General features: G+C 44.5%; 1 protein-coding gene across 8 annotated transcripts in view; it reads right to left on the reverse strand.

Annotated features, from left to right (window-relative positions):
* The window catches only part of ZBTB38 (zinc finger and BTB domain containing 38), a 77997-nt gene extending 61765 nt beyond the window's left edge, over positions 1 to 16232 (reverse strand). For all 8 annotated transcript variants that reach the window (XM_055412650.2, XM_055412688.2, XM_088840206.1 and 5 more), the window contains exons 1-2: positions 15801 to 16232; positions 14601 to 14675 (exon numbers count right to left, since the gene is read on the reverse strand). The gene's annotated coding sequence lies outside the window, so the exon portion shown is untranslated. The remainder of the gene's footprint in view (positions 1 to 14600; positions 14676 to 15800) is intronic.
* Between the last annotated feature and the right edge of the window lie 6046 nt (positions 16233 to 22278).

Consider the following 22278-nt stretch of genomic DNA (forward strand, 5'->3'; position numbering starts at 1 on the left):
TTCACTGCATTAAAAACTACAGCTGGTTTCCGTTTATACCTAATATAGATATTCAACATTTGTGGGTAAATTTGTTACCAGGTTCAGCTATTCTAATCTCAATTTTTAAAAATAAAATGTTTACCAGATGTAACATTTCTGCTTAAGTTCTTAGAATTTAAACATTTTTATGAGGTTGCTTTTTACATTTGTTTGTAGGATTTTCACAGAAGCAATATGGTGACAATTTACCAATGACTAAAAATGCCTTTGGATGATATTTCAGCTTAAATTCTTAGGAAAGTCCAGTGCTACTTTAAACATCTACATTTTGCCTAAAGATGTAGGTGGGAACTTCTGCTTTCTACCTTGATCAGAGCTAAGTCTATAGTAGCTACCATTTATTGAAAACCTACAACATACTCAATATTTTAGCTATCCCTGGTAGCTCAGCTGGTAAAGAATCCACCTACAATGCAGGAGACCCTGGTTCTATTCCTGGGTTGGGAAGATCCCCTGGAGAAGGGATAGGCTACCCACTCCAGTATTCATGGGTTTCCCTGGTGGCTCAGACGGTAAAGAATCTGCCCACGTTGCGGAAGACCTGGGTTTGATCCCTGGCTTGGGAAGATCTTCTGAGGAGGGCATGGCAACCCACTCCAGTATTTTTGCCTGGAGAATCCCCATGGACAGAGGAGCCTGGGCTACAGTCCGTGGGGTCACAAAGAGTCAGATATGACTGAGCAACTAAGCACAGCACATATTATTTAATTCTCACCCAATAATACTGCAAGATGAGTATTAGTTATCATCACCTTTAGGTGAGTAACTAATTGGAATTACCAGACACACACAGCAGAGTTAGGATTCAAACCAAGTCCAGTTGATTCCAAAGTCTGGGTCTTTCCACCAATCTAAGCTCTTGCCTGGAAAATCCCATGGATGGAGGAGCCTGGTGGGCTGCAGTCCATGGGGTCGCTAAGAGTCGGACATGACTGAGCGACTTCACTTTCACTTTCATGCATTGGAGAAGAAAATGGCAACCCACTCCAGTGTTCTTGCCTGGAGAATCCCAGGGACGGGGGAGCCTGGTGGGCTGCCGTCTATGGGGTCACACAGAGTCGGACACGACTGAAGTGACTTAGCAGCAGCAGCAGCAAAGAGGATAAAACCTGCTTCATCCACACTCTGCCCTGATGTAAGAATCTTCTTACCGCGCAGACTTGCGGTAGAGAAGACTTCTGCTCCCTGGAGCCAGGATCATCCCTGTTTAGATGAAACAGTTTCAACTATCCAAGCTCTGGGAACCGTGGGTAACAACTGCAGACAGTTTGGACCAGCAAGTGGAAAAGAATAAGAGGACAGGAATTAACTAGACTGTGTTGGAAAGTTAAGGGTAGAAACCAGGATAACAATTTTGGTCAGAGATTTGTCATCGTTTGGAAATGTTTTATCAGGCGAAATCAGTGGAAAAGCTTATGTATCTATCTGAACAGACTACTTTACCTAATGAAGTCCCGTCTTTCTGTGGTACAGATGAGGAAACCAAGGCTATGAGAGATATGGTCATTGGCCTAAGATCACACACTTAATAAGTGAGTTTACTCATTTCCTGTATTAAAATTTTTCTACAAGCCTGTATTTGTGGGTAAATCTGTTATCTGGTTGTTAGATGGTCCTAATCTAAATTATCAAAGAAAAATCAGTATAACAATCAAGATGGACCTGGTTTCTGCTAACAAATAGTATTTCTGTCCTAAATAGATAACTTAAGTCTGTATGATGAGTTCCTTCCCCCCAAATATTTTATTTCTTAAAAGATTCTTTTTTGATGCAGACCATTTTTAAAGCCTTTATTGAATTTGTTACAGGATTGCTCTCATTTTATGTTTTGGTTTTTTGGCTGTGTGGCATGTATGATCTTAACCCCTGGCCAGGGATTGAACCTGCACCCCTTGCACCAGAAGGTGAAGTCCCAACCACTGGACCACCAGGGAAGTCCCCCTAACACATTTTTAAAACAAACTTTTGAATGGGAAATTTTCCTCAACCAAGTTTAGAGTTTCAAGTGCATCATTTTAACAATTACCTCTTTATGTGGACATCTGCTTTTGCCCCCATTTAACATCCCTTCTAGCTCTAAAGGTTTGGGATTCTAAAAAGTCCAGCCGAGCTTGCTTCCTAGGTTGGTTAGGCCAAGAGCTGCACTCTGAGCCTCCTACTTTCAGGTTATACGGCCAGTTGACTGTCTCGCTCTTTGGCAGTAATTCTAGATGGCAACCAGAGAACTTGCGAAGGGGGCTTTCTAATCAACTCTATGAGCTCTAGCCTGCTCGATATAGAAATAGAAGAGGCGGATTATCTCTCTCGACGCTCCTAAGGTAGTAGAACAGAGTTAGATAAATGGAGGAGCATGATGAGTTTGAGCTCCAAGAAGCCTGCTCCAGTTCTTTTGTTGCTACTGTTCAGTCACTCAGTCATGTTTGACTCTTTGCGATGCCATAGTCAGCAGCACGTTAGGCTTCCCTGTCCTTAAACATCTCCAGGAATTTGCTCAAGACATGAGCTTTCTCACTTGCCTCCATCAGCATCTGTATAAGATGTGGGCGAGGAGCACACATTTGATGGCAAGGTCTGGGTAGCAAGCCCTGGGGACCAAACTGAGGTTACCTTCAAGGAAAGGGCTGCAGGGAGAAGGGAATGTGAACCATGGGGTTTTCAACTGAGACAAAGTGGTGTGTGACTTTGTGTTTCCAGGGAGACTGTGGTAGACAACTTCCCACTTCACCCTCATCCAGCTCAGACTCTCCTGTGCGAATACTCACCAGCATGGCTCACCATCATTTTCAATATCACAATCTCAGCTCTAGCAAGAGAATGCCCCTGCTTTCAATCTGCAGTGCGTTGGAAACATGGCACTAATAAGGATCTTGCCTGCCCACCGAGGCCAAGAGCATTCCTGCATCCTTGGTCACACATTTGTTTGCAGTCATCACTGTTTGCCACTCCCCAGATGGACAGCAAATGGAACAACAGGGTCTTCTAGATCCTGAACGGACCAAAGACATTCAGCAAGAAGGCTGAATTTCTTCTTTCTAGAGAGACTGGCAACTAGGTTGAACAGGGAAGGTGGGGACGCAAATGAAGGTAGAGGAGGAAGAAATCTTACAGATGGGGAAAATCTACCCTCACATGAGAGGATAACCCTCTCCTTGTATCTATGTGCATCCTGGGCAACAAACATTCCACGACAACCTGGGAACAAAGTCATTTGCTTTTTTTTCTCTCAGACAAATGACTTCGTATTTCAGAAAGGTCATGACCATCAACCTCTTCTCACCAGAGCAGCTTAACAAACCTCAGCGAATCTTTACTTCCTTTGCACTAAAGATAAAAGCACAGTACGTTTTTGTCGTATTGAACTATCTGCCTTTACTCATGTCTCTGGCTGGCACCCTGTGAGACCTGTGTCTCTTCCACGGCAAATAGAGCATTGCCTAGTGCGATGGAGGGGCTTCTATGGGTAGGCTCTTAATTGACCAACACCAAATTAGGGGTCCTTTCTCTGCTCCTACCACTCCCAGGGGAATCCTCAGCTTTATTCCCTGAAACCACTTCCTAAAATGAAAAAACTTCTTCTGTGAGTTAAGGAACGGATCTGGGAACTAAAAATACCTGTGGAAGTCTTTCAAGTTCTTAATCACTTGTTTACCAAGGTGGGGGGGGGGGTGGGCACAAGTTGTCTGGCGAGCAGACCACAGGCTATGTTTACATCTGTCCCTCCTAGGATAGGGAAAGGGGAGACAGAAATTAAGAGCGGCCTGATGACAACACCACAGCCTCCAAAATGTGCCTCAACATTTCCCTGCGCTGTCAGTGGCAGAGCCCATTACACAGAATTACAGGATGGGCAAGGCACTTGGGAAGATATCATCTAAACCCTTTCTTGAAGGGAGGAGAAAATCAGATTCAGGGAGTGTGATATCTGAGGACTTCAGCAACCAGGATAAAGGCCAGTTTCCTAAATTATGAGTATTCTACTCTTTCTAGTTCAACACACTGGCTCAACTAAAAAAAAAAAATCCACCTTTCACTTAAACAGATGCCTTAAAAATGATTATAGAATAAGTGAATTAACACATAGATTCCAGTATAGAGGGTTTGTAAGTTCTTTCCCAATTCCTCCCAGAAGAAAATGTTTAGCTATTTAACTTTTTTAAAGCTCAACAGAACATAATTTTAAGCAAAAATAGTTAATATTAGCCAAAAATTTCACTTGGGACCTAGTATTATTTGAGAAGTATCAGAGAAGCAGACTTGATTGCTATATTAAGTCAATCAGATTAAGTTCAGCCAGCTGAAGTAGCCTTTATCCTATTTGGTTTGCAAAGAAAAAAAAAATCTCATGAGTTAGCATTAGCAGCTAAAAATAAGTTGCAGGTTTCATTTTCCGTTGTTCAGTACGGTTTTGAAACCAAAAGGTGCAAAACTAGGAGATTCACCAACGCCTACTGAAGATCAACAACTCAAATAGTCAGTCCCCTTTCGGGTACAGCGTCCTGAATACAACTTACAGCCAGGCCTGAGACACGTACACTTAGGCCCCTCTCCTCACGGTCTCTTGAGATGACTGCCCCTAATAAATAAGATGCGGCAGGAAATCGGAGGCTGAGGCCAGTCCTGGGGGGGACAGTGGCTTATGTGTGTTTCTTGTCATATCCGGATAGGATGCCACGCAGACAGCAGCCCCATAGGCACAGCTTTGATCTTCGATGGTGCTGGGGACCCCTCCACAAAACCACTGAGTAAATAATGCTAGAATTTCGCTCGGATGAGGCCCTGAAGGTAATGAGCACAGCAGGGAGCACTTGACCTAAATGCCCCAGGGCCTTGTGCAATTCCCTACTGTGAACCCCGCCAGCTCACGATAAGTTTAATTTCAAAACTGTCTTCCCAGGGCCAAGTCTGGCAAAAAGGTGTTTGACAGAGGCGCAAATGCTTCAGAGGGAAGGCAGCCATCTCAGGCTGGGGCGTTCAGCTGTGGCACGAGGCCCAGAGAGAGCAGAGCTGGTGAGAGAAAGCCCTCTACTGAATGAGACTGGTCGGGGGCGGGGCACGCAGAGAAGGGTTAATCTCCTTCCATTAGAGGAAGGGCCCTTTGGTGAAGGTGACGAGAACAATCTGTCTGAAGCTCAGGGAAGACAAAGAGCCATTCCAGAGAAGAAATTACCGTGCTAGGGCTGGAAGGATGATTCGTCCTAGAGTTTCACCGTCAGACTGTTTCTTAGATCTGAGTCTTCATCTCGCTTTGAAGTCACAGCCCGGGTGGGGGAAGACGGGATGTTCACACGTAGCCCTGCAAGACTTGAGCTTCGATTGCATCCGAGATGGGCCAACTCTGACTGACTCCGAAATGCAGAGGGTGAGGCCAAAGCCACTAGGACGCCGCCTTAGAAGCCGAACCATAAATTAGCAATAAACAATAGGAGTTGCTCACAAAAGAGAAGCCAGGGGCTGAATACCCCTTTCTTGGGGACGAGGGACAACCTCCCTCTTTAATTAAACTTAAAATTTTAAAAAGTTGTTTTTAATAGTTTGGGGGGAACTAGTTTACGATTCACAAGAAGTTGCAAAAACAGTACAGTAGCTGTATGATGTCACCTGTCTTCTCAGAATGATGCTATCTTTTATCAATACTGTATCCGCTGGAAAAGACTGATGCTGGGAAAGGTTGGGGGCGGGAGGAGAAGGGGACGACCGAGAATGAGATGGCTGGATGGTATCACCGACCCTGTGGACATGAGTTTGAGTGAACTCAGGGAGTTGGTGATGGATAGGGAGGCCTGGCGTGCTGTGATTCATGGGGTCGCGGAGAGTCGGACACGACTGAGAGACTGAACTGAACTGAATACATTCTCTAAACCAGGAAAGCAATACTAATACTGGTACAACACTGTGAACTTAGGCACAGACTACTCCCGCAGATTTTAGCAGTTCTTACATGCTCTTGTGTGTGTGTGTCTAGAGTTCCATGAAATTTTATCACATGTGAAGATTGGAGTAGCTGTCAACACAACCCTGATACAAAACTACACCATCATCACGAAGAAACCCCCTGCGCTACCCCACCATAAGTCACACCTTCCCCCAAGCATAATCCCTGGCACTGATCTGTTCTCAGCACTGTAATTTTGCCCCTTTGATAATGTTATATAAATGGAATCTTGCACTCTGTAACCCTTTGGGACTGACTTTCTCTCACCCAGCAGAACGCCCTTATGAGCCATTCAAGTTGGATGGGTAGATGTGACTTTTTATTGCTGAATAGTATACCATGATATGAACGTATCACAGTTTGTTATCCATTCATCCACTAAAGGACATTTGGCGGGTATCCAGTTTTAAGCTAGAACAAATAAAAAGGCTATGAATATTCATGTGACTGCTAAGTCACTTCAGTGAAGTCCAATTCTTTGTGACCCTCTGGTTCCTCTGTCAGTGGAGTTCTCCAGACAAGAATACTGCAGTGGGTTGCCATGCTCTCCTCCAGGGGACCTTCCTAACCCAGGGATCAAACCCACGTCTCATGTCTCCTGAATTGGCAGGCAGGTTCTTGACCATTAGTGCCACCTGGAAGCCCCATTTGTGAAGGTACTTAGATTCATTCGTGTAAACCTAAGTTATCATTTCTCTTCTGTAAATATCCAAGAGTGGGAATATATGGTATATATCTGCTGCTGCTGCTGCTGCTAAGTCACTTCAGTCTGTCCGACCCTGTGCGACCCCATAGGCGGCAGCCCACCAGGCTCCCCCGTCCCTGAGATTCTCCAGGCAAGAACACTGGAGTGGGTTGCCATTTCCTTCTCCAATGCATGAAAATGAAAAGTGAAAGTGAAGTCGCTCAGTCATGTCCGACTCTTAGCGACCCCATGGACTGCAGCCTACCAGGCTCCTCCATCCGTGGGATTTTCCAGACAAGAGTACTGGAGTGGGGTGCCATTGCCTTCTCCATATATCTGCTAACCTTTATTAAAAACTATCGAACTCTTTCAGAGTGTTGCACCATTCATACTCCCACCAGCAACGTATGAGTGATCCATTTTCTCTGCATCCTCGCCAGCATTTAGTCACATCAGTATTTCTTTTTTTTATTTTAGCCATCCTGATAGACTCATCGGGGCTCATTCTGATGGCCCCCAGTCAGGGTGGCAGTCCACTTGTAGGGCCTTCAGAGCGTGACTGCTGTGGCTTCAGGCCTCTCTCACTTTCCAGCTTTCCAAATACTGTCTACATAGCACTGTGTGCTGTTTGGCATTTTGATGATGGAAAATGAGGCTCTCGATATAGGGTGAGGCCTCGGGTTTGTCCAGCTGCTCCTGACATCAGTAGTAGGACTTCACCATCTGTGAATGTTGGGTTTCTTTAAGGCAGTATTTCTTGGCCCAGACTTGATACCAGTGACATTCACTCCCGTGGCATAATATGAAGGCCATGATATAACAGCCATGTGATGGGGACAGACTTTGCCTGAAGCTTTGGCCAGAGACTGTGTAAGTGCTTTTTATTCCTAAAGTTACTACCTTATTAGCATGGGGCAGTGGGGTGGTGGTGGGATGTAGAGTCAGCACAGACAGGTAAGGGTGGGACCACCAGTGGCACTTGTCAGATGTCAGAGGCCCCACTGAACACTTCTTGCCCTTGGACCTCCTACTCTGAAAGCTCAAGACTCTCCTGCAGCATGTGGACACCTTGTCTGGATGTCATGGACCTCTGATTTCTACCTCCTGGGAGTTAGATTTGAGGCAATGCTGTCACCACCACAGGGAGCTTCCCAACCTAGGGATCCAGGTCTTGCCAACAAGTAGAATTCCATCTGAGTAGCAGAAGGTGCCTCAGCCAAGGAAGGTGTTCATATGACCAGGGAAATGGGCTTTGAAAAGGGCCAGCCCCATGGGGATGACTCAAACTGCCCCAGCCATGTCTGGAAAGTCAGCCTCCGTCTGTTGCACCCCTGATTCAAGGGAGGCTGTGAACCTTCCCAGAACCCATACTCATCAAGACCCTGCCTCCACAGGTTTGGCCAGGAGGTCAAGAATCAGGAGGGCAGAGATCCTGCATGAGGACAGCCAAGAGATCATGGAGATCCTGCACAGAAGCAGGGAAGCTTGGTGATCCTGGGTAGATTCCCTCACGCTTCCGTATGGAGGACGGATGCTGTGAAGGTTCTCCTCTGGGTTCCTCTCGGTTCGGGCTCTTGTGCCTCCCCTGGTGCATTCACAGGAGATGCATGTGAACTTGGGCATGGAGGAATCTAGATAGTGTCTTACAGAACCTGATCATGAACTGGGGACTGTTGGGGGCCGAACAGTCTCTGGAGGCTGAACCTGAAATGATGAGATGGTGGTCTGATGACTTTGAGAAGAGTCATGCAGATGGGATGGATAGTCACACTTCCTCTTAGCAGGCGGTGAGAATTTTAGAATTTGGCTGTTGTTTGTTCATTCCGTTCTCTGGTGTAACAGAACATTTTCCAGGTTTCCATTCTTGGGGACCTCTTCTCTGACTCACTGCTCCATTTGGCCATGTGCTCCCACTTACCTCCTGTCAGAAGGCAGCCAAGCACATAGCACCTTTCAGATACAATGAGGCAGGTGGAGACAGGGGCAGTGCCTCACCTGACCATGAATTTGGGTAATGAACCTCCATCCTTAAGGCTGAACCACAGCAGCGCCCCTCAGCTCTGGCTTTGTCTTTTCTACTCACGCCTCCTGTGACCTAACATTTGCCCACAGTGTGAATCTTGTTCTGTCCCTGCTCTGTTCTCTTGGCTTCTGACTCTGGACCCCACCTCCTACTTGGCTCTTATGGCCTGGATCCACATGGCTCCCTATGTCTTCCTCAGACTAAGCGTTATCATCTTGGTGCTCAGGGCACAGGGTAGTCTCTTATGGCGTCCCTCACAGGGTCTGGGCTGCCCACACATGTCCTGAGGTATGCCCTGCCTATCAGAAGGCAGATAAACATTCCCTGGTAGAACCAGGGGCTCACTTTAGGAGTCAGTGCCTTGTCTCTACTACTGCAACAGAGAAGAAAAAAATCTGACTTCATATTGGAGCTATTCCTCCAGCTCTAAGCCTTGCACTCTGTTGCCTGTGCTTAGGCATGCTGGCTCAACACTTTGTGAAAAAGAATGCTGCCAGTAGTCCAAAATGTACATGATATCCTATTCTCAAGACTGTGACCTTTAAAAGGATAACACTTCTCCATTCATATAGAGATACAAAGTTGCATAATAGAGAATAACATTTGTCTTGCTGGAGGTTTATAGGAACATTGTGACCAGATCTATGTGGAAGGCTGCAAGAACAAAGGATTCCAATATCTAGATGTTTGCAACAACCAGTCAAATCTGTTCCTATTTTAGCATAAAAGAAGCCTGAACTCTAACTTGGGTAAGATGGTTGCTGGCTTTCTGAATAAAGTTGGTATTCTTTGACCCAACAACTTGTCTCTCAATTTATTGTCCTGTTGTTCAGTAAGCAGTACAAGCTAGGACTTGGTAAAGCCACCCAGAGGTTGGGTGGATCCAGGCTCTTTGTCACTCAAGTTCTAACTCTTCCTCTGCCACTAGATCTCTGGGCAACAACCACAAGTGAGTAAAGGAACTATTCTGTGGCTCTGTTATCTTATATTTCAGTAAAGTTTCCAAACTCCCTAGCTGATAAACTTGCAACTGTATCATATCACGATTAAGGAGAAATCTAAAATTCAGAAGCCAAAAAACACTTTTAAGTTAAATTCTAGTTTGGATGTACTAGCTTAGAGTTCCTTGACTTTTTTCTGTCTGTGTTGTAAGTGCTGCTGCAAAATGAACATTTATTAAATTGAACACAGTATTATCAATAGTCCTCAGGCCTTAATGTGCATAGGGACTGGGAGGGTATATTAAAATACATATTCCTAGGCCCCCTCCTCAGAGCTTTCCATGCCACCAGGGTCTAGGAACAAGTATTTTAACATGAGAAACGGAAGGGGACTTAGATTTAGAAATAGACATTGGTAACTTTTCACGGGCTGATTTATGCATTAGAAACTTTAAAAATAGGCCATTTGACCTACCGATTCAATTCTAGGAATTTTCCCTCAGATGTCCACCAAGATTTATTTATAAGAACATTTTTACGTTTATAATAGCAGAACACTAGAGGCAATAAAAATGTACATAAAAAAGAATGGATAAATTAAGACATATCCATGCAATGGAAACACAGCCATTAAAAATAAAAATTTCAAAAGATCATTTAGTGACTTGGAAAAATGTTTACAACATAATGTTAAGTGGGGTGAAATCATTTAGTGACTTGGAAAAATGTTTATAACATATATAAAATTTAAAAAGAGGCATATAAAATAACATTTCAATAATGTTCAAAAGAAGAAAAGAATATATATGAGAAAACTGACAAGAAATACATCAACATGTTAATATTGACTTGTTGCTTGGTTGTTGGATTACTGGAGATTGTTGGTTTCTTCTTGATACTTTTCTATATTTTCCAGATTTTGTATAGTGACTAGTTATGGCTCTTTTTATTTGAAAAACAGTGCTACATTTTTTTTTTTAAGTAAAGAAAAAGAATTTGACTCCTGAGGAATGAAAAGAGAGGGAAGAGAGACCTCTTAGGAGCCTGGTCCAGCCGTGGCCTCGCTGCTGCAAGAGGACTTGGAAGACAGGCTGAGTCTGGTGCTGGGGTGAATTTTAAGCTACATTCTCTTTTGCAAAGTACCTTGGTATAGTCAATGCCCAGGAATTTGGGTCAATGATAAAATCCTTTTCACTAGATACTACTTTCTTGCCACATTTGAAGATAACAGTTTATAGGAACAGGGACATGGAACGGAATTCAGTTTGAACAACATCTTTACTGCTCTTGAGTTGATTTCATGCTTGTTGCCCCTGTGTATAATCCCCGTGGCCTCACCCCAGAACGCCACACAGACTGACTGCACTCTGCCTGGGGGCTTCTGGACAGATGATGGGCTTCATTCTAGCTTGGGAGACTCCACCCAGGGCCAGAGCTTCCATGGAGCTTCCAGCCTCCATCCATGGAGGCTTTCAAAGCCTCCTCTGGCCAATGCACTGGGAGCCCCATTGAATGCCAGGAAGCATCTTTTTTTGGCAGACAGATGGCTCAACTCTACTTTCTCTCATGGATCTCAGTGAATCCCAGGTCAAACCTGAGTAAGAGTAGAAGCTTCTTGGTTAGGCCCCTGGCTTAGGGGGCCTAACCCTTCCAAATGTCCTTGAAATTTTTACACCACATGCTTTGGCTAGTTAGGAAATGGTGCTAAGGATTTTAGGTGCAAGTCAATTTAGAAAGACCAATAAATAAATAAATAAAATGATACTTGCAGTACTATTAGCAATATCAAAATCCAAACACCAATACTGATCACAAAGACAGTGATTGTTTTCATCAACATCCTAACTTGCCACCTATTTTCCTAAGTTGTCCAAACCATTTCACATATATTACCTTACTTACTCTGACAGAACCTCAGCTTTACACTTTTAAAAATACGATTTTAGAGGTGGGAGGAAGCAATAAAGTTCTGATGAAAACCAGAGGCTTGAGTTAAAAACAAAACCCTGAAGTCTTCAGTGTGGTGTTTTCCAACTGCGTTCTTGACAAGAAGTCAGGGGATTTCAGCATGAGAAAGCACGAAGGCCTATTACCATGAATTCTCAGCTTTGGTGACTGTGACGTGGCCAGATTGCAAAATCTTCCAAAGGGAGTAACAGAACATTCATAATGCTGACCCAGGGCAAGAGGGGGGCTTGTACTTCTATGCCCTGAAAAGTATAAAACTTTTAACCTGGGGTTAAAAATAATCAACTGGTCCAAGCACTGTCTACATCAGCCAACTGTGCCCAGACCACATCTGAATCAACAGGCATGACCTAAGCTCTGAAAAGACTATGTAGCCTCCCACTGAACTGTACCCCTCATATGAATTGGAGAATGGGGAAAAAAAAACCAAATATATATATATATTTTAAACTGAATCACCTTGCTATACACCAGAAACTAACACAACACTGTATAAATCAACTATACTTCATGGAAACCCACTCCAGTACTCTTGCCTAAAAAATTTCATGATTGGAGGAGCCTGGTGGGCTACAGTCCATGGGGGTCACAAAGAGTCAGACACGACTGAGTGACTTCACTCACTTCAACAAAAAAATTTTAACTAAAATAAACTACAAAATTATAAGTTAAGGAAGCTTGAGAAAGTCTAGCTTTTCCCGTAATATCTACTTTGATGCATTTTTGAAAACATTGAAGATCAAAGTATTTACAAAGTGTGCTTGTTACCCCTGCCTCACTGTGGGTCTGTAGTGTTTACCTAGCATGTTGTACCAACACTGTAGAGGGGCTGTGTTGATGGCAGTGAGATTTTGATTTGGTGGTGGCACACCTCTCTCTGCCACACTAGGCAGCTAGACTTTAAAAATCAGGTTGACCCCAGCTCACTCCCTCACTCCTATGTCAATTCCTGCAGCCTTAATGCTTTGAGGAGTCATTCTCGCATGGCAGTTGAAATTAACAATCTGTGACTAACAGTCTCCCCAGTGAATAGACCTTGACTCCTTTTCCTTCTTGACCATGGTCTTGGCCCCGCCCTTCCTGGCAGACTCCTTTAGGCTTGGACATGTAGCAACCGATCATTCCCACTAGACTCCAGCTTTTGAAACCTGGTACTTGTTCTCAGCTTACTCTTTGGGGCTGTTCCCTAGTTGCAGGTCCTGGGCTCTCCCAGTCAACCTGGCCTTATCTTTAGTTTTCTCTGCTAACACAGCCAGCTCTCCACTCAGTAGGTTCTTTTGGGACCCATCAAACCAAGAAAGTGGACTTTCAAAGGTTGAAGCACTTTTGCAACAAATCAACTCATTCTTCTATCCCACTCCTCCTGATGTGAAGGGACTGGCGGGTGTGAGGCAGCAGTTACAGGAGGTGAGGCCAGGCTCTGAGAGCTGTGTTAAGTCAGTTAGTAGCTGGCCTTCCCACGCAAGGGACAATGTGTATTCTTCAGGGTGTGGGTGTGAGCACCAGAAATGTCAAGTCCAGGAGTAAAATACAATCCAAGACCAGAGTGTCTAGCCAGATATTGACAATGAAACTAGAGAAGTAGGTACCAGGCAGCTCAGGCAAGGACTGGAAACCATTTTTATAGTATGGGTGCTGCTAAAGTGAGCACATGCAGCCCATTTTTACTGGAGATCTTTATGATGCCTTGCGGCCATTATAAAGGCACCACCATATGGTTTCTGATATTTTCCAGCAAGGGGGATACTGCACCAAGACCAGAAATGGTGAAAAGACTACATAACATATAAAATTAGTTCAGGGTTCTTCAAACAGGGCTTATACCCTTTCCACTCATGATTGCAGTAAATGTTTTGCAACTTTTCCTGAAAAGAAAAAGCTAGAATTATACATCAAATCCTTTGGGTAGCATTAATATCCTCAGCAGGAGCCTTTTTTAGTCTACTTTCACATGTTTCTCTTATAACTTGGTTTCAGAATCCCATCTTGTCAGGAATTTCCCCCTCTATCCCCCAATATTAAAGATCATGCCAAGATCTGGAGCAGGGTAGCTTCCCAAAGCCCCCAGGAACAAACAGAACCATGAGCTAAAAAAAAGAAAAAGAAAAAAATACCTCCAAGAGCTTTCCTAGTGACCACCAGGAGAACAGAATTCTATTGGACAATTCCTACAAGCATGACAGAGCCAGAATGGTCTTAAACCAAAAGGACCCTGGAGGGGGTAAAAGTGGGGGGGAAGAATGCCCTTCATGGTTCTCTGGCCACTGGGGGCCTAGTGGTGCTTATGTAAAGGCTCAGCATTAGAACAGACAGAGGCATCTTGAAAAATCTGCTCCTTGCCCACTCCTTACCAAAAAGTGTCAGTTATATTAATATAATTCTAAATATCTGATCTCTTTTTACTTCCCCCACTACTCCATTCTGCTATCTTATCTTTGAGCATCTCTAAGTTCCTCATTATGCCTTGCAGAGAGAACGACCTCTTCTTCAGAAACACTCCAGAGCTGTTACTGGGAAGTGGCTGCTCCCATCCAGGGACTACATTTCCCAGACCCCTTTGCAGTTAGATCTGGTCATGTGACTAGCATTTTAACCAATAGAATGTGAGTAGATGTGTCCTGGCTACTTCTAGGCAGGGGCCATAAAAATCTCCATGTGCACTTTTTTCCCCCTCCACTGGGAAGTGGAAACAATCCCAGGTGACCTTTAAAATAACATACTGCAGAAGGTGGAGCCTCTCTCAACCTATGTCTCTGAATGAATGTGTGATCTCTTCTGTTACATGACCAAGAAATAAACTTCCATTGTGTTTGAGTCATTATACCTTTTCCAGTCTATTACAGCAATTAGCCTATCTTAACTATTATTATTATCCTCTTTGATACAGCTGTTATTGTTGTGTGCAGAAGTCCCTGTGCCTTCTTCCCTTTCCCTGTACCTTACAACAAAATTAAAGAATAGATTTAGTCAACTAAATTCAAGCAGCCATTAGGGACAAATGACACTCACCAAATCAATGGTCACAGCGTTCAGATCTTATAGCCAGATGAACAGTGGTTTAACAGAGCCTCACTTCGAGACAACCTGGTATATTAAGATAAAACAAAAAGTAAAATGTAAGATCTACAAAACAGATGTATTAGCACGCAATGGTTAATCTTCAAAGGGTGTTGTCAGTTTACAAAGGAATCTGCCGCTCTTTTCCAGTATGCAACAAGCTTTTCAATTGCATTTATAACTTATGATACATTTTAAAATACCCTTACCCCATCATTATAAAACTGAATTTATAAAAAACAATTCTACTCGGCTAAGTAGGCTATACAAAGACTAGATAATCACTTAGGAGATGACTTTGTATGCCAGGAGAACTCGGGATGATTTCTATGTCTGTGTGCTCTGCAATTCTTACGAACACGTTAAAACTTTACTCGTGGGAACTTAACTTTCTTGGGTAGAAACTTCCAGAGCTTGTAAAATTATAGGCTACACAAAGACTTAAACTTGTTTCAGTGAAATTAAAACAGACATCAAAGATACATTATCATCAGTCTCTGCGTTTCATATCATCCCAGATGCAGTGGCACAAGCAGGAATGAAAACAAGCTCTCTGAAAACAGGGAGATGAGACCATGGAGGCGCACGAACTGGAACAACCACAGAGAACCAGAAACACGCTGGGTATGGGTGGCAGGTTGTGGTCATTTTCTTACGAGAGCTGCCAACTTTTAGCAGGTTAGGTGCGAAAATACCACTTGACAGCACAGGGCACATATTTGCCTAGAATGGGGTTTATTTTTGTTTCTGATGACTTGGTTTAAGATCCAGGAAACAAACATTTCAGAACTCTGAACAAACACGCTGGCCGTCCAAAACAGAGCACTAGCGGGGAAGGGCGAAGAGGAAACAGAACTAGAGGGGTGACGGGGAAAGGCACGATGTGGGCCCTTTTCACCAGAATTTGGCCTTACTCTGTGTGTGTGTGTGTATTTTTTTTTTTTTTAAGAGGAAATGCGTCCTGGTCTGGGCCTGTGGAGAAGAGAAAGATCAGAGAGAGCCCCTCGGTGCCCTGTTTGGAGGGTCTCCCAGATGCAGCCCCCACACCCTCCCCCTGGGCTGGGGCCTGCCCGGTGCAGGTGTCAGGGAACAAGATGGCGCCCCACAGTGAAGGGCGCGGTGTGAGGGGGTCTGGGGGTGGCCTGCACTTACTCCGAGGCGCTGGCTCCTCTGAAACCCAGACGCTGCCAATTCCCTGGGCTCAGGAGTTCTAACCGCCTTCTTGCTCTGGGTTCTTCACTTCTGGACGAGATCAGCTCCACATATTTTTCTGATGATGTCACCCATTCTGACTTCCTACATTTTGAAAGTTGATCTATAAGTAAAACCTTCCGTGAAGCTTCAAAAAAACAAAAACAAAAAAAAGCAGCAGCATAAAAGAAAACCAAGGTGTGCTGTGGGGCGATGGAGAGGAGGAAGAGAGAGGCAGTTGCCTCCTTATTTTGAGATTTGCTGCAGCCTGCGAGTGCCACTCCCCAGCCAGTTTCCTGGCTGCAGAGGGAGGCCAGTGGCCGGGCGTGGGTGACGTCAGGGCCAGGCCTGAGTCATCGCCAGCGGCCGGTCTGCCCTGCCACTCGGAGGGGGACAAAAGGAACCTTTGATGTCCAGAGGCCCTCCTCTCGGGACACTCGCCTGTACGAGCAGCAGGCCAGAACATTCCTGCCGCCTCCCCACCCCCGGCGCCCTTCCTACTTCCGGAACCGTCCCAGGCAGATTCAGCAAGGCCTCCTCAGGGGACATTGCCCTCTTGCATGGCAGAGGCAAGGCCGCTCTCTGCCAAAGAAGCAGCAGGGGAGGGGGTTTCTCTGGGGATTTCTCACTTCACCCTCTGGCACTTCCCACCTCCCACTTCCCGGTGGTGGTGGTACCTTACGCAGGGAATCGCAGGGGTTCGAAAAGAGCGCAGGAAAGATGGAAGGTGCTCTTGTCACCCTCCCTGGACAGCACACAGTGCTCAGTGTCTATTCTCTGCCTTTGTGCCCTGACTCTGCGCTTCTGCACCCCGACCTCTGGGTACCAGTGTGAGTTTGTGCTGCCTGGATTTAAGGGGACTCCTCTCTTTGAGAGGGGGATTTATATCCCAGTGCCTGCCACAGGGTGCAGTAAACACACAGTGAATACATGAATGATCGTTTTAAAATAAAATAGTATACAACATATATTGTGTACTTGTAGTGATTATTGGCACTTCTGGGCTAAGTCCTTTACAAAAATTATTTCATTTATGGTTTTCATGACAAAACTATGAGGCAGGTACTGTTATTATCCCCAGTTCTACAGATGAGGTGCTCAGAGAGATTAAGACACTTCTCTGAAGTCTCACAGCTAGTTAGTGGCAGAGTCTAGATCGTCTGATCTCAAACCCTGTGTTCTCAAGCCTGATGCTGAGTGGCTGAGGGAATGAAGGAATAAAGACCAAGAGCAGCCTGTCCAGGTGAGGGGAACTGGGAGTAATGATGGGGCTTGAAACCAAATCCTACAAGGAAATAGTGGAGCAATTAGGTACGATCTGTCTACAGTAGTAGGCCTCAGGCCCGTCTGATGGGTCAACACTACGTCTGAGGCTTGGTGGGATACCCAGAATGGCCAAGGGGTAAGTCCGGTCAGGTCCAAGTGGCAATGAGGAGCCAGGAGGTTTGGTGGCACGTGGTGACTGCAGGCTCTGAGATCACAGTGGACAGAACAGGAGCCGAGTCCTAGACTTGTCTTAATAGCCCTGTGACCTCATGGGTATAGGCGGGAGGGTGAGTACAGCTCAAGGCACGAGCCTGGGGAAGACAGGACAGGGAAGGGCTTTCCCTGGTGGTCCAGTGGCTAAGCCCCTGTGCTCCCAATGCAGGCGGCCCAGGTTCGATCCCTGGTCAGGGAACTAGATCCTATGTATCACAGCTTTTACATGCTGCAACTAAAGATCCTGCATGCCACAACACCCAGTGCAGCCAAATAAAAAATAGGGAAGACTTGAGAGCATTCTCAAAGACCCCAAGACTTGGAGAACGTGTTGGAACTACCATATAGTTTCAAAGCACCTGGAGGAGATGGGAGTGACAGGAGCCAGAACTGGATCTGACAGTGGCAGTCACAGCCCTGAGCACTGCCCTGCCAGGAATCAGCTGCCTTCTGAGATGGTGTGAGAGTCCCGCTGGGGGTTGTGCTGGACCAGGGTGAGGAGGGCTGGCAAGAGGACATCTGATGATGGGGCTATCCGGGCTCTGGATAAGAATGACCTTGGAGGTCCCTTCTCCCTCTGTGGTTCATAATTCTGTGGTTTGTACTTTTCCATTATTCCAAGAGGAAGACAAAAGCCGGGACTTTTCAGCCCAGTGGGCAGTGGGCAGGGAGATGCCGGTGGCCTCAGTAAAGCCACTCCATGGCTCTTCTTTCCACTGTGGGGCAGGGTGTTCAGTCATGGGATCCCTCTCCTGGGCTCAGAAAATCTATGCCTCTGTTCGTTGGGGACGTTGTGTTGTTACCTTGTTCCAGGAACCACTGCCAGTTGCCACTCTGAGGAATTACACCTGTGCTGTGGGGTCTGACTCCCCAGGCAGGTGGAATTAGCAGAAGTGAGTTTCAGAAGGGAGAAAGCCACATGCTTTGGATGGAGGGAGTAGCGACAACTGACCAGGGTCATTGTCAGCGTCCGCACAAAGCCTGACCTTGGGCCGAGGAAAGCGCTGCAAGTTCCAGGCATTTTTTGGCACAGGCTTGCTGATTCTTTCCTTCTCAAAAAATGTCTCTGGCCACCTCCCTGTTGTTTCCCCAAAGGCTCCGTGGCCATGCTTGATTCACATACACGGGCGTTTATGTCTCTAATTAGATGAACAGAGGCTGATTATTTTTTCAGTCTACCTTGTGGGACCAAGAAAATGTGAAGAGAAAGATAAAGCGAAGACGGAGAAACGATGAGCAGGCACCAAGTGAAATGCTGCTCCTGGCATTGTTTGCTCTGGGGGTTGATTCTAACAGTGAGGATCAAATCAGAGAATCAGGCCAAACATCTCTTTGGGGACACAGAGGTGCAAGTACAGTGACACCCCTAACCTCTGTCCTGTCTGGAGAGCCCTCCTCTTCAGTGTGACAAACGCAGTTATATACTGGAAATTCACAAATAAAAGCAAGGACTTAGAAGACTTATCTATATTTACTTCCTCCAATTTCTCTCATCTCAAAACCTTTTTAAAAACAATTTTTTTTATTCTTATGGTATAATTTATGTGAAAAAGTTAACCCACTTACAGTGTACACATCAGTGGATTTTAGTCTATTCACAGAAGTGTGTGATCCATAACCTCATTTTTTAAAAAGTATTTATTTATTTAATTTACTTGGCTGTGCTGGGACTTGGTTGCAGCACCCAAAACTCTTAGTTGCAGCATGTGCGATCTAGTTCCCTTACCAGGGATCAAACCTGGGCCCCCTGCAAGGGGAGCATGGAGTCTTAGCCGCTAGATCACCAGGGCAGTCCCCATAACCTCATTCGAGAACATTTTGATCATCCCCAAAAGAACACTTCTGCCCAGTAGCAGTCACTGCTCATCTGCCCCCAATCCCAGCACTCGGCAAACACTAACCTTCTGTCTCTACATAGATTTGCCTCTTCTGGACATTTCGTACAAATAGAATCATGCAATATATGACCTTTTGTGTTTGGCTTCTTTCATTCAGCATAGTGTTCTTGAGGTTTGCCCATATTGTAGAATATATCAGCACTTCATTCCTTTTTGTGCCCAAATAATATTGCATTTTGTGATTATACTATGTTTTGTTTATCCATACATCAGCTTATGAACACATTTTGAGCTGTTGCAAATAATGTTGCCATGAACATTTTGAGTACAAGTTTTCATGTGGATATATGTTTTCATGTCTCTTGGGTACATACCAAAGAGTAGAATTGCTGGGTCATAAGATAATTCTATGTTTAACATTTTGAGGAACTGTTAAACTGTTTTCCAAAGAGCTGTACCATTTCACATTCCCATCAGTGATGTGTGAGATTTTAGCCATCCTACTAGGTATGATGTAGTATCTCATTTCAGTTTTGATTTGTATTACCCTAATTACACAGTTTTGCCAAGGGAACGCACTCATCATAGCAAACACCCTCTTCAAACAACACAAGAGAAGACTCTACACATGGACATCACCAGATGGCCAATACCAAAATCACATTGATTATATACTTTGCAGCCAAAGATGGAGAAGCTCTATATAGTCAGCAAAAATAAGATCGGGAGCTGACTGTGGCTCAGATCACAAACTCCTTATTGCCAAATTCAGACTTAAATTGAAGAAAGTAAGGAAAACCACTAGAACATTCAGGAATGACCTAAATCAAATTCCTTGTGATTATACAGTGGAAGTGAGAAATAGATTTAAGGGACTAGATCTGACAGAGGAGTGCCTGAAGAACTATGGATGGACATTGTACAGGAGGCAGTGATCAAGAACATCCGCAAGAAAAAGAAATGCAAAAAAGGCAAAATGGTTGTCTGAGGAGACCTTACGAATAGCTGAGAAAAGAAGAGAAGCTAAAGGGAAAGGAGAAAAGGAAAGATATACTCATCTGAATGCAGAGTTCCAAAGATTAGCAAGGAGAGATAAGAAAGCCTTCCTCAGCGATCAATGCAAAGAAATAGAGGAAAACAACAGAATGGGAAAGACTACAGATCTCTTCAAGAAAGTTAGAGAGACCAAGGGAACATTTCATGCAAAGATGGGCACAATAAAGGACAGAAATGGTATGGACCTAACAGAAGCAGAAGATATTAAGAAGAGGTGGCAAGAATACACACAAGAATTATACAAAAAAAGATCTTCATGACCCAGATAACCATGATGGTGTGATCACTCACCTAGAGCCAGATATCCTGGAATGTGAGGTCAAGTGGGCCTTAGGAAGCATTACTACAAACAAAGCTAGTGGAGGTAATAGAATTCCAGTAGAACTATTTCAAATCCTAAAAGATAATGCTGTGAAAGTGCTGCACTCAATATGCCAGCAAATTTGAAAACTCAGCAGTGGCCACAGGACAGGAAAAGGTCAGTTTTCATTCCAATCCCAGAAAGGCAAGGCCAAAGTATGTTCAAACTACTGCATGATTGCACTCATTTCACACATTAGCAAAGTAATGCTCAAAATTCTCCAAGCCAGTCTTCAACAGTACATGAACTGTGAACTTCCAGATGTTGAAGTTGGATTTAGAAAACGCAGAGGAACCAGAGATCAAATTGCCAACATCTGTTGGATCATCAAAAAAGTGAGAGAGTTCCAGAAAAACATCTACTTCTGCTTTATTGGCTATGCCAAAGCCTTTGACTGTGAGGATCACAACAAACTGTGGAAAATTCTTAAAGAGATGGGAATACCAGACCACCTTACCTGCCTCCTGAGAAATCTGTACGCAGGTCAAGAAGCAACAGTTAGAACTGGACGTGCAACAACAGGCTGGTTCCAAATTGGGAAAGGAGTACGTCAAGGCTGTATATTGTCACCCTGATTATTTAACTTATATTCAGAGTACATCATGCGAAATGCTGGGCTGGATGAAGCACAAGTTTGAATCAAGATTGATGGGAGACAACCTCAGATATGCAGATGACACCACCCTTATGGCAGAAAGTGAAGAAGAACTAAAAAGTCTCTTAATGAAAGTGAAAGAAGAGAGTGAAAAAGCTGGCTTAAAACTCAGCATTTAGAAAATGAAGATTATGGCTTCTGGTCCCATCACTTCATGGCAAATAAATGGGGAAACAGTGGAAATAGTGACAGACTTTATTTTTGGGGGCCCCAAAATCACTGCAGATGGTGACTACAGCCATGAAATTAATGGATGCTTGCCCCTTGGAAGAAAGCTGTGACCAACCCAGAGAGCATATTAAAAAGCAGAGACATTACTTTGCCAACAAAGGTCCATCTAGTTAAAGTTATGGGTTTTCCAGTAGTCATGTATGGATGTGAGAGTTGGACTATAAAGAAATCTGAGCTCCAAAGAATTTATTCTTTAGAAGTGTGGTGTTGGAGAAGACTCTTGAGAGTCCCTTGGACAGCAAGGAGATCCAACCAGTCAATCCTAAAGGAAATAAGTCCTGAATATTCACTGGAAGGACTAATGGTGAAGCTAAAACTCCAATAATTTGGCCACCTGATTCAAGGAACTGACTCACTGGAAAAGACCCTGATACTGGGAAAGATTGAAGGCAGGAGGAGAAGGGATTGACAGAGGATGAGGTGGTTGGATGGCATCATTGACTAGATGGACATGAGTTTGAGCAAGCTCCAGGAGTTGGTGATAGATAGGGAAGCCTGGCATGCTGCAGTCCATGAGGTCACAAAGAGTCAGACAAGACTGAGTGACTGAATTGACTGACTCACCCTAATAACTAATAATGTTGAGCATCCTTTCCTGAATTTATTGGCCATTTGTATAACTTCTTTGAAGAATTGTCTATACAAATCTTTTATTCATTTTTAAATTAAACTATTTGTCTTTTTTTATTAATATTTTAAAAGACGCTTACTCCTTGGAAGGAAAGTTATGACCAACCTAGACAGCATATTCAAAAGCATAGACATTACTTTGCCAACCAAGGTCCGTCTAGTCAAGGCTATGATTTTTCCAGTGGTCAT

The sequence above is a fragment of the Moschus berezovskii genome, chromosome 1, assembly GCF_049115385.1.
Source record: "Moschus berezovskii isolate FMDL1 chromosome 1, NW_MosBer_1.0, whole genome shotgun sequence".
Lineage (NCBI taxonomy): Eukaryota > Metazoa > Chordata > Mammalia > Artiodactyla > Moschidae > Moschus > Moschus berezovskii.